This window comes from Pteronotus mesoamericanus, unplaced genomic scaffold (genome assembly GCF_021234165.1).
Source record: "Pteronotus mesoamericanus isolate MK-2021 breed Mesoamerican mustached bat unplaced genomic scaffold, CSHL_Meso_final scaffold_128, whole genome shotgun sequence".
NCBI classification, from domain to species: Eukaryota; Metazoa; Chordata; class Mammalia; order Chiroptera; family Mormoopidae; genus Pteronotus; species Pteronotus mesoamericanus.
Genome location: NW_026555305.1, coordinates 3,439,954 through 3,458,141, shown reverse-complemented (window position 1 = coordinate 3,458,141; position 18,188 = coordinate 3,439,954). Strand labels below are relative to the sequence as shown.

At 47.9% G+C, this 18,188-nt stretch overlaps 1 pseudogene; it reads right to left on the bottom strand.

The window, feature by feature from the left end:
- LOC129082486 (leukocyte immunoglobulin-like receptor subfamily A member 5) lies at nt 1-14,647 on the bottom strand (annotated as a pseudogene).
- Nucleotides 14,648-18,188: the final 3,541 nt, after the last annotated feature.

Genomic DNA, 18,188 nt, shown 5'->3' with positions numbered 1-18,188 from the left:
CTAGGCTCCGGAGCAGTTACGGTGGCAGCTGGGGTGGCGGCGCGCGAGCTTGGACAGGTGGTCGTTGCGGGTGAAGCGCTTGGAGCAGAGGGGGCAGGCGAAGCGCTTCTGCCCCGTGTGCAGCCGGTGGTGGCGGGCAGCTCGTCGCCGCGCGCAAAATTCCTGTCGCAGCCGGGCCTGTCCGCAGGCCCAGGGTGCTCCCCTGTGTGCGTTCTCAGGGCTATTTGAGGGGCAAGGACTAGTGGTGGCTTTGGCGCAGCCCCGGAAGGGACAGAGGTGGCTGTTGGTGGCAGTGGCGCAGGCACAGGACCGGGACAAGGTGGGGGAGGACAGACAACAGCTCAGCCTCACGGTTGTTGGGCGGATCAGCAGAGCCTGGGACACGAAGAGGCTCCATCGGAGTCATTCCTGGGGCCTGACGTAGACGCGGGCATGAGAGACGTGTGGCAGGAAGGGCCCCTGGGAAGCCACATCTGTGTCCCCCAAGCCGTGAGGGGGAATCAGAAGCTCTAGGGCGTCCTTGGCCGAATGGCACGTGAGCCCCGACTGAGAGGAGACAGGGACGTGGCGGCTCGTCCCGTGTCCTGGTCTCAGCCCCTCTCAGGAGTGGGGGTGGGAACCCCACCAGGGGCTGAGCCCTGAGCACAGGGCACGGAGCGCATCTCGGACCTGGTGGGGGTCCTGCGTCCCGTGAAAGTGCACGGGGACGGGGGGCAACTTCTAAGGTGAAAAGGATCCACAGGGAACCATGGGGACGGGCTTGCATTTCTTTGTAATGATGTACATTCTTTGTAATGATGTATGATGTAACTTAGACTGGAGCCTTTTAAAATATAGAATTCACTGGAATGTAGTAAAGACACAATGTCTCAATCACAATTTTTATTTGGTTTGCATAAGAAGTTTGTGTAACCCCACCCCCAAATACCACAAAGCCGCCAGTCTCCCACCTCTCCTGTCAGCCCCTGACAAGCCAACCTGACTTCTGTCTCCTGAGTCTCCTTCTCCTGGACATTTCACACAAGTGCAATCACAGAAAAAGTGATCTTTTCTTTTTACCTGCTACAGGCATTTATTTTCTTGACATTTTAGGACTGAAACATTTTACACACACAATTTACTCCTTCTATGAATGCTCTTTATCTCATGGATAAGCATTGACCACTTGGAATGGCAAATAAAGCCCTTTCTGAGCTAGTCACAGACAATATTTCTAACCTTCTAACCCTAAATTCGTCTTAACTGAATTCTAATTTTCACCCTGTACGCTAACTTCCCCCAATATATTCTCTAATTTAAGTACTCTAAATTAATCATAGTTTATTATTTTTTTATTTTTACATCATGTTTATTCTATTACAGTTGTCTGAATTTTTCCCCTTATGCCACCCTCGAACGATCCCACCCCGCCCCCGGCTCCCACACTCAGTTCCCACTCTGTTGTCCGTGTCCATGGGTCCTTCATACTTGTTCTTCGTTTCGTCCCTTCTCCTGCTTTCCACCATTGTCCTCCTTCCCCATCCCCTCTGGTCACTTTCAGTCTGCTCCGTGTTTCCATGCCTGTGGTTTATTTTCTTTGTTAGTTTATTTTGTTGAGTAGATTCCACTGATAGGTGAGATCATATGGTATGTGTCTTTCACCGACTGGCTTACTTCACTTAGCATAATATTCCCAAGTTCCATTGATGCTGTCACAAAATGTAGGAGTTCCTTCATTCTTTTTTTTTAAATGCAGATTTTATTTATTTATTTGTTTACTTTTTAAATGTCAAGATTTATTATAAAATATTGAAAAATTTAAGCCCATTATAAAGTCCCAGCAATTAAAACAACATGACACCAGCACAGAAATAATCAAGTAGATCAATGAAATAAAATGAGCATTCTAGAGACAAATGTATTTATCTGTCTAACAATGTAATACATGATTAAGTTGGTAGTTCAAATCAATGGGTAAAATAAGGCTTATTCAGTAAATAAGGTGCATTAACCACTATTAATTGAAATAAAACAAATATAGAGCCCCATTTCACACACTATACACAAAGTATTCAGGTGAGTTAAAAATCAATAGGTAAAATAAGGAGTTTTAGGAGAAAATACGAACTAATATTTTTCTTACCTTTAGGAAAATATTCAAACCCAGAAGGTATAAAGTAAGACATTGACATTATGACTATATTAAACATTTTAAGACTATACAGTAATATACATGTAAAAAAAGCTAAAGGACAAGTAATGGAATAGGAAAGTATTTGCAACACATCTAAAGAAGGGTTATAGGGTTTTTTTTTTTTTTTAGGAAAAAATTCTACAAACATTTAATCAAAAAATGGATAAAGAATACCAAAAAGTCATTTAAAGCTTTAAAAAGACAGAAATAGGCAAGAAATATACAAAAACAGGTTTTATTTCAACAAATAATCAAGTAACAATTAAAATAACACACCATTGTCACAATCAGATCAGTAAGTATTTAAAATATTGTTAAGATCAAGTACTGCTGACTGTGAAAGGAACTGGGTGTTCATAGACTCTTTTTCTTCATCTGAAAGCAGTCCCTTTAGCATATTTTGCAGTGCTGGTTTGGTGGAGGTGTATTTTTTGAGCCTTCTTTTGTCTGGGGAACTCCTTTCACCTTCCATTTTAATAGAGAGCCTTGCTGGGTAGAGCAGCCTTGGTTGCAGGCTTTGCTTTTCATGACTTGGACTATTTCTTGCCATTCCCTTCTGGCTTGGAGTGTTTCTGTTGAGAAGTCTGCTGCTAGCCATGTTGGGGTTCCCTGATATGTTACTACTTGTTTCTCCCTTGCTTCCTTTAGGATTCTCTGTTAGCCTTTGATATGTGCCATTTTAATTCTGATGTGTCTTGGAGTGGGCCTCACTGGGTTCCTCTTGAATGGGACCCTCTGTGCTTCCTGGACTTGTGTGACTTTTTCTCTCCTCCAATTAGGGAAGTTTTCCATCATGACTCTTTCAAACAGGTTCTCTATCCCTTGCTCCTCTTCTTCTCCTTCTGGTATCCCTCTTATATGGATATGATTACGTTTCAGGTTGTCCTGCATTCCCCTAAAAGCCTCTTCATTCTTTTTGAGTCTTTTTTTCCTTTTCTTGCTCTTTCTGGGAGCTTTTTTCCACCTTGTCCTCCAGCTCACTGATTCAGTCCTCAGCAGCCTGCTTTTGATTCCTTCTACTGTGTTCTTTATTCAGAAATTGTATTCTGCATTTCCTCTTGTCTCTTACTGATAGTTTCTATGTCCTTTTCCATGCTGATATAGTTTGCAGTAAGTTCCTCATAGTTTCCCTGTAGTTTTTGTGTAATTGTCTTTGAGCTCAGTGAGCTCATTGAGCTTCCTTAGAACTGTTGCTTTGAACTCAATATCTGATAGTTTACTTGCCTCTGCTTCATTTAGCTTTCTTCCTGGAGATTCCTCCTTTCCATTCGACCGGGGTGTGTTTCTTTGTCTTCCCATTATTTGTGAGACCCTTTTTTTTTTTTTTGCTTCTGTTTGTTAAACTGATCTGTCTTGATTTCCTGACTTTGTGGTGTGTACTTCTATGGTAGGAGACCGCTGTTTTCTTGTTTTTTTTTTTTTCTTCTGGATTTGTTTCTGATGATGTCAGATGTTGACCCTGTCTGACCTTAGCCAGTCTGTTTGAGACTTCCAGGAATCTACTATCTGTGGCTGTCTCCTTCAGCTGTTAATCTAGTCATTCTGCACTCAGCAGGCCGACTTAGACACCACATGGTGGGGCAGAGTCCCTGCTGGAGGCAGGGTTATAGGGTGTGCTCACACTGCTGCCCCTCAGGGGATTGGTCTGCCTGAGTCAGACGGCTGCTGCCTTATGGGGGAGGGGTCAGCACTGGGAACCTGCCAGCTACTCTCTCTATTCTCTCCCAGAAGCCTCCATCTGCAGTCTCTCCTGAAGTGCCTGTAGACCACTCTGCACCCCCTTTAGCCAGGGATCTACTATCTGTGGCTGCCACTCTGTACTCAGCTGTCAGGCTTTAGCACCGCCGGGCCAGGGCAGAGTACCTCCTGGGGGCGGGGCTATTGTGTGTTCTCACACTGTTGCCACTTGGGGGAGTGGTCTGCCTGAGCAAGATGGCTGCTGCTCTATGGGGGATGAGTCAGCACTGGGATCCCTCTGGCCTCTCTCTCAGTTCTCTCCCCAAAGCCTCCTTTTCCAGCCTCTCCTCAGGCTTCTCTAGCCCACCCTGCCCCCACCTTTGCCGGAGACCAGGGTAAGTGGCTGCAAATAAAAATTTATGCATTGGTCCTTTAAAAGGCTTTTTGCATCTCCGGCCTCCTGTCTCCGTCAGAGTGAAACCCTGCCACTTTTCGCAGCTGGTTGTTATCTGTGTACTTTCTGGGCTCCAGTGCTGTAGGCTGGAGATCCCGCTTATGGTTTAGACCCCGCTCTTCTCAGAGGGACCCAACTGGCTGCTTTGATATCCCTCTGGTGTTGCCACCTGTGGGTGCCCCACCCACCTTCTTGAGTCTCTACCACACTCCTTACTGGTCAGGTTGTGTTAAAGCTGATTCTTCTGTCTGTCCCAGGTTATATGGCTCCTCTCAGACTATTATTCAATTGTTTGTTTCAGGTGATTTCTCGATGATTTAGATGTAATTCCGGATTTGTCCCGGGAGGAGTTCAGTGTGACTTTTATTCATTCCTCCACCATTTTGATTTCTCTTAATCTTAATGTTTTGATAATCTGATTCACTGTCCTATCTCTATTAACTCCCTTTCTTTTTTAAAAGTGTATTTTATTAATTAAGCTATTACAGTTCTCCCATTTTTTTCTCCCCTTTATCCCCCTCCACCCTGTATTCCCCTCCTCCCTAAACCCCTTCCCCCCTGAACCCCTCTCCCATCAGCATTCCTTAACTCTGAGTTCACGTCCATGGGTCATACATATAAGTTCTTTGTCTTCTCCATTTCCTATACTATTCTTAACCTCCCCCTGTCTATTTTTTGCCTACCAATTATGCTTCTTATTCCCTGTACCTTTTCCCCCATTCTTCACTCACACCCTCCCCACTGTTAACCCTCCATGTCATCTCCATTTCTGTGATTCTGTTCCTGTTTTACTTGTTTCCTTAGTTTGTTTTTGTTTTTGTTAAGTTCAGTTGTTGATAGTTGTGAGTTTGTTGTCATTTTACTGTTCATAGTTTTTCACCTTCTTTTTCTTAGGGAAGTTCCTTTAACATTTCATATAGTAAGGACTTGGTGATGATGAACTCCTTTAACCTGACCTTACCTGGGAAGCACTTTATCTGCCCTTTCATTCTAAATGATAGCTTTGCTGGGTAGAGTAATCTTGGATGTAGGTCCTTGCCTTTCATGGCTTTGGATACTTCTTTCCAGCCCCTTCTTGCCTGCAATTTGAGAAATTAGCTGATAGCCTTATGGGAACTCCTTTGCAGGGAACTGTCTCCTTTTTTCTTGCTGCTTTTAATATTCTCTCCTTATATTTCATCTTGGGTAATGTAATTGTGATGTTCCTAGGTGTGTTCCTCTTTGGGTCCAATTTACTTGGGATTCTCTGAGCTTCCTGGACTTCCTGGAAGTGTGTTTCCATCACCAGATTAGGGAAGTTCTCCTTCATTGTTTTTTTTCAAATAAGTTTTCAATTTCTTGCTCTCTCTCATCTCTTTCTGGCACCCCTCTAATTCAGATGTTAGAACACTAATGTTGTCCTAGTGGTTCCTAATCCTCTCCTCACTTTTTTGAATTCTTGTTTCTTCATTCTGTTCTGGTTGACTGTTTATATCTTCCTTTTGTTCAAAATCATTGATTGGAGTCCCAGTTTCTTTCCCTTCACTGTTGGTTCCCTGTATATTTTTCTTCATTTCATTTTGCATAGCCTTTACTTTTTCCTCTGTTTTGCATCCGTACTCCACCATTTCTGTGAGCATCCTGATTACCAGTGTTTTAAACTCTGCATCTCTGATAAGTTGGCTATGTGTTCATTGCTTAGTTGTATTTTTGGAGCCTTCCTCTGTTCTTTCATTTGGACCATATTTCTTTGTCTCAGCACACCTGTTATGTTGTAAGGGGTGGAGCCTTAGGCATTCACCAGGGTGCAGCAACCTATATGCTGTGTTGTGGTGCTTTATGTGGGGGTGGGGCCTGAGAGGAAACAATGCTGCTTGCTGGGGTCTTGCCCTACTTTCAGTCACTTCCCCTGCTACCCACAAACAAATTGAGCCCTTTTGGTGCTGATTCCTGAGTGGGAGGATTTGTGCACAGCTAAGGAAATGAATCAGTATCTCCAATGAGCTCTCCCATGAGGCTGGGAGTTTCTCCTGCCATCATAACACCCACAGGTTTTTTACTGCCAGGAGTTTTGAGGCTTTAGTTTCCTGCGCTGGAACCCTGGGTTTTGTTGTCTGTCTTGCTCCCCAGTTGTTTCTCTTGGTTTATCTGCACATGAATGTGGGATTGCCTGGTCCACCGGCCCGCTCTTCTAGCCGCCGCCTTGCTGGTGTCTTCTTTGCCTCAGCTGCCTATCTCTACCCCTCCTACATAAAGAATGTTTCTTCTTTAACTCCTCTGTTGTCAAACTTCCATACGGTTGGATTTTCTGGCAGTTCTGGGTTTTTTTTTCTTCCAAATTTGTTGTTGTCTTTCTTTGGTTGTGTGAGGAAGCAAAGCTTATCTACCTATGTCTCTGTCTTGTCTGGAAGTCAGGAAAAGTAATCTTTTCTGTCTTACTTCTGTCATTTAGCTACAGAATGTTGACTTTCACCCACTGAGTAGAAGGTGTCAGTACTTTGATCTTTATGGCTTACAAAAACTCCAGGGTTATGAAGACTTCACATTTTGTTTATATGAATGGGATCCAGCATGAAGGGGTGTATAGAAATAATGCAAACCAGCCATGTGGGTTTGCCTGTCATGTCACAGTGTTGTGAACAGAAGGACAGTTATGGGGTATCTGTGGTGATGAAGGCGGACAACCCCACAGTGGGATGGAAGAGGTGTCTCCAAAGGAGTGCAGCTCATGTTTCCTGCCTCCAAAGTTCGTCTGCCATGTCAGCTCCCCTGGACATTCTCAGCAGACAGTTTCCCCACCTGTGTTCCAGACCGTCCTTCACCACCTGCTGGGTCATCAGATGGGCTCCACAGCTCCCCGGCTCTGAACGGTGTCCTGTCCCCTCTGTGTTTATGTCCTGGCTGCATCGTGGGTCCTTCTCTTGCTGTTTAGAGCCTGAATAAGCAACACCATGAAGACCACCAGGATCAATCCAGCCACACCCATGCAGATGAGAGTCTCCACTGTGTACTTTTGTGGGTGGGAGGCTAAGAATTATAAACAAGGATGTTGCATAGTTCAGAGCAGACCAATGTCACTGCAGGACTCTGGATGTTCACCCAGGACACCTGCCTCCCTCTGGCAGGACATGACCCTCTGCACTCAGCCCCATAAGTGAGAGTTTCTCCTACTCTCCACTCTTGGGGTCTGACTTGTTTTGTGATGGGCTCATGGTATTGGCTGCTCCTGAGAATCATGAAATGAGGGTATGAACAAAGACTTGGGGAGATGCAAACCTTCCTCCTGGGGTCTGTGCTCTCTGATGCCCCACCTCTCAGATCATAACTTTTGCGTAGACCCTTCATGAGCCCTGTCTCTACTCTGCCAGGTTCCCTGTCTCCTCCTTGAATTATCTCAGCCTCTTGTGCTCTCTGAACCTGCACAGATTCACTTTGGACCAGAGTTAACTGTGCCCTAGAGTTTAGGATTAGTAATAAATGGTCACAGCGTGGAAACGGTTGCGTGCTGTGTTCTGTGTTCTGTCTGAGAGGCAGACCCCATAAGCTCATTCCCCTATAGCTGAGAGATCCCACCAACTCAACAGCAGATGAACCAGAGTGCATGGAGTAGGGGCTGGTGTGGGGGTGGCCCGAATATCCTCCTCCGTGGAGCCTCCTAAGCTCCCCTATTTATTACAGAGCCTTGTGCTGAGTGAGCTCAGGATGATCAGGGTTCATGTCCCCTCACCTGAGGCCAGGAGCTCCAGGGCTCCCCACAGCCATGGGGAGGCGCTGTGTGAGCTGCAGCACCTGTAGGGTACTCCATGGGGTGAGGTCACAAAACTCATGAAGAATTGGGGGTGGGGGGAAAATGTTCATCCCTTTATGGAAAAAGGAAATTGTCTGTCAGGCTCAATGACACATAGCAGGGTCACCTGCTCTACTGAGGTCTCTGGGGGCCTGGCTACACAGAGAGAGAGGGTGTGCCTAGGAGTCGTGGCACAGAGAGGAGCGTTGGGTGGGGTTGGGGGCTCTGCCTTCCTGAGCTGTGTGAGGCCCCTCATGTCCCCTAATGTCACCGCAGGCCTGTGAGCAGGAGGGGACCAGGGGTGAACAGACATGAACCCGACACTCAGAGAAGAGAAGGGACCATGGGCCCCACAGCGGGAGCCGCAGAGCCGGGACCTGACCCAGGACTGACTCCAGCCCTGGCTCCTTCCTCTGAGCTGAGCACCTGAGCTGAGGGATAGACCTGGAGGCCCCAAACCCATGTCTTTTCTCTCTTTCCCTGTACAGTGTCACTGTCACTGCTACAGAGGGGACAGACCCCATAACATCACATCCTGAGGGGCTTCCCTGTGAGGACCCCTCCCAGGAGGTCAGAGTCAGCACTAAAAAGAAACCAAAGGTCTGGGCCAGGATTCTCTCCTTTTACACTTGGAGACACTGAGGCACAGAGAGGGGGAGGGCGTGTCCAAGTCAGGGCCTCCAGAGGAGGCTCAATTTCCACAGGACTCAGCCCCTGTCCCCCGTGGACACACCCACCACCTCCCCATGGAGACCCTCACTCACCGCTCTGCTGGCCTGACTCTATGGTGGGGAGGGGCCGATCCTTAGAGCCCCCTATAAATTTGTGATAACAGCGAGGTGTGGGGGCTGCCTTCTCCCAACAGGAGCCTGGCTCCTCCCCCAACCTGGGACCCAACATGTCCCTCTGACATGACCGCGCATCCTGTCACCTGCCAGCCTCAGAGCCCTGGGGGCCCTGTGGTTCCAGCATCTCTGCCAACTTCCAGCCCTTGGGACACACATCTATCCCCGAATGTCTTGGGGACACAAGAGCCCCTGATGGACTCTCAGAACTTCCCTGGGCTGCTCTGTGCTCCCTCTGAGCAGGGTTCTCAGTGACCTACCAGCTGTGGAGACAGGGGCTGAGGTCTCCGGAGGGTCCTGGGAATGAGGACTTAAGGGGGTGAGGGCCTGGGCCTAACCCTGGAGTAGACAGATAACCCAGGATCTTCCGCTACATCTGCTCTGAGGCCCCCAAGACATGCCTCCTGCCCACCTACAACCTTTGGAGCCCAGGTGAAGGGAAGGCTGTCCAGGACTGAGAGGGTCTCTGGGGGCAGATCTGTGCTGGGCGACCATCACTCAAAGACCCTCACTCTCATCCCACTTCAATTGTCTCCTGGGGACAGGACCCTGAGCTGACTGTGCTCAGAGAGGACGAGGTCAGGGGCTCCTCACCTGAGAACATGAGCTCCAGCGGGGCCCTGGGCTGAGACCACACCTGGGGGTACTTCCTAAAATATCCGTAGCATCCGAATATCCACCTGTGGCTGAGGGTCACGGGGCCCAGAGGGAAGAGGGCCTGGGCCTTCCCCCTGGGGTGTCGCTGTGAGTCCAGGGTCGAGGGGGGCCTGCGTTCTTCCTTAGAATGAACCTGCCAAATTCCTCCCGTGAGCCACCCTGGAGGGTCACGTTCCCTCCTGAGGTCACGACAGGGCTGGGCAGGGCTGAGAGGCTGGGTTTGCTGCAGAATCCTAGGAGAGAAGGAGGCAGCGAGGTAGATGGGGCTCTCACCTCCTTCATGTCCCCCAGAGCAGGGCTGTGAGGGGGAGACACCCTGAGGGCATCCCCCTTCCTGAGGGCAGTTCCTAAGCCTGGCACCCCTGAGTGTCCCCTCACCTGTCACCGCCAGCTCCAGGGGGTCACTGGGCTCTGACCAGCCCGTGGGGCTGCGGTATTTACAATAATATCTCCCTGCAGAGACGTCTTCCATGAAGAACCTGGCTTTGTCACCAGGAACCAGCGGTTTCTGTCTGTCCAAGGGCGTATCCATGTCTTCTGTACCGAGACAGCACTTCTGGGCTTACAGGGCCCCCTGACACCAGATGGTCACTGGGCTCTCCCTGGGGATCACAGAGCCTGGCTCAGCCCAGATGGGTCTGCGGAGGGTCCCTGGAGGAATCAGAGGTGGCATTAGAAAGACCTTCCTCGCCCCTCGTTCCCCAGTTCAACCCATGTCTCTCCTCTTTTATCCCCTCGTCCCAGGACCTCTGTGCCCCTTCCTGAGCCCCAGGCGTGAAGTAGGAGGTGGGACAGGGGGCCTGGGGAGGACTCATCTGCTTGCACACCGGTGTTTTGACCCAGATTCAGCCCTGGAAGAGAGTCCCTGTCATATTTGCACCCAAGGTCTGAGCTGATTCCCTTACCTCAAGGCCTCAACCACTTCAGCTGCCTGAGCCTGAGGTTCCCCATGAGCAAGTGCGTGCCGCTGCCCCGCCCCCTTCTGCTGCCCTGTCCCCATGTCCCCACAACTGACTGAGGCAGAGAAGAGCAGGGAGGATGGACACCGTGCTGTCTGCTCTGAGTGTCCCCACAGTGCAGGTGGATGAGACCCTGGGCCTGAAGGACAGAGACGAACAGGATGTGGTGAGTCAGGGACTGCCACCGCCCTTCTGGGTTCCCACCTCTGTGGGCCCACAGTGAGGGGACGGCCCCACCCTGGGCTCTGGGTATTTCAGGATTGAACCCTCAGGAGGACTCCTCGCCCTCGGGAGACCCTCAGTGCAGACCTGGGGTCTCTTCTCACTCCCAGGACCCTCTGTCTGGTCTGAGCTCCTGCTCAGAGAGGGCGGGACCCAGGCTCTGGTTCTCAGTTCACCCTCAACAGGCTGATGCTAAATAGAAGTTGCTACTCATTTTATCAACCTCCCACAAACAGCATTTACTTTGGCCATTGACTCACCCATAAACAAATATTTAGCGATCACCTAGTAGAGTCAAGTATTTGTGCCAAAACCAGAAATGCATCCATGATCCAGGAGACTACTTTTCTATATCTCGAGAACTCTTCTTAGCAGAAAACGAGTATTCTAAGACTAAACTGGAAATGACTTCACTTACAAAGGAGAAACGAGAAAAAATATGACTGGACCCATAACTAGAGTGTGGTTGAGGGAACAGCTGTTTTTTAATCCTCATTGAAGGATATAATTGTTGGTTTTATAGAGAGAGGATAGAAGACACAGACAGACATTTATGGGAGAGGGAAACATTGATCAGTTATCTCTCATATGTGCCCTGACTGGGGATGGCACTCACAACCTTTTGGTGTATGGGATGCAACTCCAAGCAAGTGAGCCACCAGACCAGGGCTGAGGGAAGGGCTGTTTAATGAGGTGGAACCCCAGGAGGAGGGAGTGAGGATATTCTTGAGAGGAAAGAATATTATAGAGAACTCTAGAGACAGAGACTGTCAGAGAGCAGTGAGGGAGGGTGAGGTGGTGGCTGGTCATGGCGGGGGGGAGGTCACCCAGCGCAAGGACATTGGATTAAGTATGTGAGGCAGAGGGATATGCAGGAATGAACTGTTATGGTATGACTGCGTTATGAATCTCATGTGGGCCATGTATTACAAAGGACAAGAGCAATGCAATATGTGTAAATAACATATAATGTCAATAGTAATTGAACTCCAATCCTGTGTGTCCAACAATATTAGATGAAAGGCTCACATGGATTTACCACACAATCCATGCATATTTTTAGCTGTCACAACACATGAAGAGAAGAGAAATGAGGAGAAGAAATCTCAGTGTTAATTCTAGTCCTGTGCTTTTAGTGGGAAACTTGGGAAGGAATTTCCTACTCCTATGGAACTTTAAGGAAGCAGGCATGGAGAACAGATGTGATCAATAAGAGATGATGTGAGTGTGTGTGTACAAGTGTGCATGTTTGTGAGTGTATATGTGTGAGTTGGTTTCTGTGGTGTATACATGTGTGAGTCTGTGAGTATGTGTAAGTGTGTGTAGTGAGTGTGATTGTGTGTGTGTATGACTGTGTGTGTATGACTGCGCCTGTCTGGTTGAGGGAACCAGCAGTGGGAGCTGAGGTTGGAGAGTCATTTGTGGATCATCATGAACAGCTCTCAGTTCAGAAGAGTCTAAATTTACCCTAAAGACAGTGAGGACTGTGGATGGGTTTGAGCAGAAATGGACAGATTCTGAAAAGGAGGCACAGAGACTGAGGTGGAGGGTGAATAGCAGAAGGACTTAAAGCTCAGATCCGAGGCAGTTGGTGGATGTGACCACTGCCTTGGGGATGATAAGGGTGACCTTCCTCTCCTGCCTCATTGACTGGAGACCCAAGGAGCCCTCAGGACCGTGAGCCAAAAGGAGGGAGAGGAACGAGCCTGAGGGCCTGTGTGAACACTCTGCTGCCCCAGAGGAGCTCAGCCCTTCCTCCCAGCCTTGGAACGTATGTTCTCTCTCACACAACTTTCTCTTGACTTTGTGTCTCTGTGAGAACTGGTATCTTTCTTTCTCCACCTCCTTGGAGTCAAGTATTTGGGTCATTTCTGCTGCCTCAGAGCACCTGGGAGGCTGGGCGTCACTCTCCAATGGAAGCTGTGGAGACTTTGCGGATTCAGAAAACAGCTGAGGTTCTGGGAGTTCTGTTAGAGATAGAACACCTCATACCCTTTACACATTAGTTGTTGCAATATCACATCCTGAAAGGCTGAAGGACCCTGGAGCAGCCTGCTTCCTCTGATGGTCTCACTTCCCTCATTCGTGGCCCAGTGAGGCCACCCCCACCCCGCAGCGGTGGTCAGAATTCGCCCTGCCTGAGGTACGGGGGAAAGGAAACCAGCCATTCGGCTTTAGATGAAGACATTGGACATTGGAGAAACTGAGAAGCGGAGATACTTCGTCCAATGAAAGAAAGATCAAACTCAGACCACCGTGCAGAATCACGTGATCATGACAGAGACCTTTGTGGTGCAGTGGGCAGCTCCGGGTCCTTCTGTCACGGGGGCAGGGCCTGCGGGGGGAGTGGGTGGAACAAGGCGGACTTCACACCTGCTTCACCCCGTATGCAAAACTGATGCGAGAAGGGCAACAGACTGAAGAGTAAATCAATTACTTTTTCTTTAGCAAAATATGTAGAAAATGTCTTTTCTTTTTTTACTTGCAGGAAACTTTTTGTAAAATCAATTATCATTGTTATTCTATTACAGTCACCCCATTTTCCCCTCTTCTCCCTCCTCTGCCTATCCCCCACCCCCGTTCCCACAATCCATCCCTGCGCTGTTGTCCATGTCTGTGGGTCCTTCATACATGTTCTTTGACGAGTCCCTTCCCCATTTTCCCAGCATTATCCCTCTCCCCCCACCCCCTTGTCACTGTCAGCCTGTCCCACGGTTCCATGCCTGTGGTTCTATTTTCTTCATTACTTAATTTGGTCCATTAGATTCCTCTTATAGGTGAGACCATATGGTATTTGTCTTTCACTGACCGGCTTGTTGCACTTAGCATAATATTCCCCAGCTCCATCCATGCTGTTGTGAGAGGCAGGAGTTCCTTCTTTTTTGTGTGCTGTGCAGAATTCCATTGTGTAAATGTTCCACAGTTTTCTGATACACTCATTTGCTGGTGGGCACGCGAGCTGTTTCCAGAACTTGGCTATTGTAAATAATGCTGCTAGGAACATAGGGGTGCATACATTCTCTTTAATTAGTGAATAGTAATTCTAAGGTCTAGTCCCATGACAGCAGAGGATAGGACGGGCGGAGGAGGGCAAAGGGAAAACTTGGGACAACTGTAATGGAACAACAAAAAAATATTGAAACAAACACGCAAAGAAACAGGAAGCAGACGGTAGCTGGGTGTGCTCCAGAGGATGGGGGGTGGAGCTGTCCAGGACCCAGTGCTGAATCTCCACAACTTCTTGGAATTCGCATACAAAATAAGACAGAATCAGGGGAGATGGAGCTGTCCCATGGTTTAGAGGGAAGCCCCCCAGATACACGTGCCCAGTCCTGTTCAAAGCTGGACTTGGTCTGGGTCAGCACGACCGCTGGACGGTAGACGAGCTCTTCAAACTTGGGGACCCCATGATGACTATTGTGAGTTTACTTTGCAGCATCAGGTGTGTGGTGTTCTGACATTAGGAAAAGGGGTAAAGTCTCAGTGGACATTGTTATAGCAGGGCTTTTGATGATTTGTTTTTTGGTTGTTAACATGAAGCTCAAGAGACAAAGTGACAGGATGTGGTGGGCAGTGTCCCCACATCACGGTCTGTTCAGTGCAACGTGATTGTCACACAGGAAGAGGACCAGCTCTTCTCACCCTAAAAATAGCAGGTGCTGAGGGACTGAGCTGAGCCACACCACTTAACACTCCTCATGTTTAAGGTGTCACATTTAGTGTTCCTAAACTCTACAATCACATATAGGTTTTAACATAGCCTGCTGCCATTTCAGAGTTGTAATAACTAGTTCATACTATGCAATATTTCTGGCCTAAGCTGATGTACAAAATGGTTAGTGGTATGAAACTATTTTCAGGAGACATAGGAAATCTTTCTCACCTAATATCCATTAAGCTTTTTGCCAGTTGCATATTTTTTATCCTCTTGCCAAACATAAAGCAAACAGCTTGATTCTGTATTTCTAGAAGAGAAGAAAACCTGTAAAGCCTGTTTTTTTTTTTTTGTTGCTTCATTGAAATCATTTTTTACATATGAGTCAGGACCAAGTTTCTCCTATGAGAGGGGCCGGGGAGTAAGAGAGACAATTAGTGTGTAAGTTTGGCACAATAAAATGCAACTAACTGGGTGGCTTAAAACAGAAATTAATTTTATTAGAGTCTGGGTAGGATACAGATTGATTGGCAGATGAATGTTATATATATAATATATACATGTAATATCTCTATATAGACAGATACATAGACACACAGATAGTAGATAAATGGACACACAAGTAGACAGATTCACAAAATTTCCAACATTTGCTATGGTCAGCCCCGTTACTTGCTTTGCTTTTTTAGGCAAGTTCTTTTTACATAAAGCCTGAGGATAATTTTTTTCCAGCTTTACTGACATGTAATTGACAAAAGTGTTTGGTGAGAATGAGTTGATGTGATACATTTAAGTGTTGTAATATCACTCTTTCTTAGCTTTCATGGGAGCAGAGGGTGGGATGGGAGGAGGAGGACAAAAGGGGAAAAGTTGGGCAACTGTAATAGAATAACAATAAAAATACAGAAGAAGTATGAGGAAAAAGTCATATAACTATTACTTCTTGTGTGGTGAGAACATTTAAGATACATTCTCTTAGCCACTTCCGGATACATAACAGTGTTGTTAACTACAGTCAGTATGCTGTCTGTTAGACCCCCAGGAAGCGGGAATCTCCTAACTTAAAGTCGATGCTCTTTGACCAACAACCCTCCTCTTCCGCCTGCTCCCCTTGGTAACCGCCATTCCACCCTCTGTTTCTACAAGTTTGGCTTTTTCGGATTCCACATATTCATGAGATTATTCCATATTTGTCTTTGTCTGTCTGACTTGTCTCACTTAGCACATTGCCCTCAGGTTCCATCAGGGTTCTCGTAAACGGCAGGGTTTCCTTCCCTCTTGTGGCTGCACCACGTTTCATTTCCTGTATGCTCAGACGTTCGCCAACGTCCCCATGAGCGCGTTCCGAAATGATTTTTCCTGACACTCCTCCACGCTGTCCCTTCAGACATTATTGTGTTGATTCCGAACAATGAGATTTCTGCAAAAACGAGACTGGTGGCGCCTGGGGGAGAGAGAAAGAGTCGTGGGGTCCAGAGAGGGCGGTAGGCATCGCTTTAGGTCTCCTTTCTTCATGTGGGTCTCACTTCTGCCATTTATTCAATTGTTGGATTTAGGTAAAGTCCTGTGAACGGAACGGTTGAAGGTTCACTAACACTCATCTGGTAATGCGGTTGTTAGAAATTTTTTTAAAAAAGTATTAGAGGAAGTCGGAGGAGAGCGTGAGGTTTTCGATGTGTGGACCCAAACCGCTAAGTGGGATGGGTCCTCGTGTCACGGGGGTGAGAGTCAAAGGAGCCACGGTCAGGGGAGAAAACACTCCGTTCGTGGAGGAAGGGTCCCCAGCCCCAGGGCGGAAGCAGGGGTGGGACATGGAGCTTGGGGACGTGGAGACTCTCCTGCCTGCACGTGAGCCCTATGACCCAGACTCAGCCCGGGAAGGGAGTCCTTGTAAGAGATTTGCACCTGGACATCTGAGCTCATTCTGTCCCCTCAGGGCCCCGACGCTGGGACTGCCTGAAGCTGAAGTTCTCCACAGGCAAGGGGGTGTAGCCTCCCCATTCCCTCCGGCTGCCCCATCCCTACATCCCCACAACTGAACGAGGCAGAGAAGAGCAAGGATGATGGCCATGATGCCGTCCACGCTGAGTGCCCCCGCTCTGCGCAAGGATGAGCCACTGGACCTGAAGGACGGAGACGCACAGGATGTGGTGAGTCAGGGGCTGCTGCTGCCCTTTCGGGTTCCCACCTCTGTGGGTCCACAGCAAGGGGATGGCCCCGCCCTGGGCCTGGCTCTGGGTTTTCCCATGACGAGGGCTCAGGAGGGCTTCTCCCCCTCTGGAGACGCTCAGCCCAGATCTGGGGCCTCTTCTCACTCCCAGGACCCTCCACCTGGTCTGTGCTTCTGCTCAGGGAGGGAGGGTGCCAGCCTCTCATCCGGAGGTCACCCATGATTGGCTTGCTCTAAAGAGGACAATCACTTATTTTTCTTAGTGCCCCTGCAAGTGAAATACAGTTTTCGACTTCCACTAGTCAATAAGGAAATATTTACTGATCACCTGCTGCCTGCCGGGCATTTGTGCCAGAACCAGAATTACATCTGTGATCCAGGAGACCCACTTCCTGTATTTTTAAAAACTCTGGTTAGAAGAATACGGGGGATTCTAAGGCTAATATTTCAGTTAAATTATTTACGAAGGAGCAATAAGTGAAAATACAAGAACAACTGGGGAATGTGGCTAGACTGTGGTGGGGAGAATGTCTGTTTGAAGAGGTGGAGGCCAAAGAGGTGAATTAGAGAATATTCTAGAGAGGAAAACCATTCCAGAGACAGAGCCTGCCCAAAAGGGAGGAAGAGAAGGTGAGGGGGAGGCTGGTCATGTGGGTGCTGTCCATCGTGCACAGATGTTGGGTCATGGCTGTAAGACAAGAGGAAGGTGTGGGGAATGGACTGTTACGGTCAGGTTGTGTTATCAAAGCCCTCTGTGCCACGTGTTACAAATGGACTGGAGAAATCCCATATTTGTTGATAAAAAGAAAATACCAATATTTGCTGAAACCCAACATTGTGTCTTCAACTGTGTTTCATAAACATCTTTCATGAATATATCATGTGATTCTCACATACCCCTTAGCAGTCATGAACACATTTAGAGAAGAGAAACAAAAAGATAATAACTCAGTGTTATTTCTTGTTTTATGACGGTATCTGGGGCCTAGGAAGTGATTTCCCAGGTGTACATGGCTCTGGAAAAGCCTATGTGAAAAAAAAGAGAGAAGTGTTGAATAGCAGGTTGTGTGTGAGTGTGTATGTGTGTGTGCATGTGAGTATATATGTGTAAACAGGTGTGTATGTGTGTGCATGTGTTTGAGTGTGTATGTGTGTATATTTGTGTAGATGTGTGTGTGAATTTATATGTGTGTACATGTTTGTGTGTGTGTGTGTGTGTATGAGTGAGTTAGAGTGTATATTTGTATGTGTGAGCGTGTGTTCACAGGTAACTGCAGCCGTCTGGTTGAGGAAAGCAGAAGGGAGAGCTGAGGTTGGACGGTCACATCTGGGTGACCATGAATAGCTTTCAGTTCAGCCAGAAATGTCTGGGTTTACCCTGAAGACAGTGAGGTCGATGGAAGAATTTTCAGCAGATAATGGACAGATTCTGAAATGTGATTTGAGAACACTGATATGGAAGGTGAGCAGTAGAAAGTAAGCAAGGACTGAGAGCTCTGAACCTAGGCAGGAGGTGGATGTGACCACTGCCTTGGGGACATGAGGGGTGACCTTCCCTCCCTGCTTCATTGATTGGAGATGAAAAGGAACCCTCAGGACAGAGAGCCAAG